Source organism: Danio aesculapii, chromosome 12 (genome assembly GCF_903798145.1).
Source record: "Danio aesculapii chromosome 12, fDanAes4.1, whole genome shotgun sequence".
NCBI lineage: Eukaryota > Metazoa > Chordata > Actinopteri > Cypriniformes > Danionidae > Danio > Danio aesculapii.
In genome coordinates this window covers 19,266,124-19,267,064 of record NC_079446.1, presented here as the reverse complement: position 1 = coordinate 19,267,064, position 941 = coordinate 19,266,124, and positions in this window count along the sequence as shown.

Here is a 941-nt window from a genome sequence, read left to right as displayed (position 1 = left end):
AACTAGGGAAGGAAGGAACAAACAAACCAACGAACGAATTAATGAATGAACAAAGGACCTAATGAAAGAAAGGAACAAAAATATAAATGAATGAATGAATGAATGAACAGAACCTAATGAAGGAAGGAACAAAAATATGAAGGAACAAATGAATGAATGAGAGAACAGATGAAGGGAGGAACAAAGGAAAGAATGAATGAAGAAAGGATTCAAAGGACTGAACAAATTAAGGAAGGAAGGAAGGAACAATTAAATAAATGAACAAAGGACCTAATGAAGGAAGGAACAAAAATATGAAGGAAGGAAGGAATGAATGAAATATCAACTGAAGGGAAAAACAAATGATTGAAGGGAGGATTAAAGGAAAGATTGTACAAACTATGGAAGGGACGAACAAACTAATGAATGAATGAATGAATGAACGGGACCTAATGAAGGAAGGAACAAAAATATGAAGGAACGAATGAATGAATGAATGAATGAGAAAACGAATGTGGGGGGAATGAAGAAAAGAATGAATGAAGAAAGGATTCAAAGGACTGAACAAACTAAGGACGGAAGGAACAAACAAACGAATAAATGAACAGAGGACCTAATGAAGGAAGGAACAAAAATATGAACAAATGAATGAATGAATGAGTGAACGAATGAAGGGAGGAATCAAGGAAGGAACAAATGACTGAAGGAAGGATTCAAGGAAGGACTGAACAAACTAAGGAATGAATTAACGAATAAATTAATGAACAAAGGACCAAATGAAGGAAGCAACAAAAATATGAACGAATGAACAAATGAATGAGCAGACGAATGAAGGGAGGAACGAAGGAAGGAACAAATGAATGAATGAAGGATTTAAGGTAACACTGAACAAACTAAGGAAAGGAGGAATGATGAATGAATGAATGATGAATAAATGAGTGATGAATGAACAAAGGGCCTAA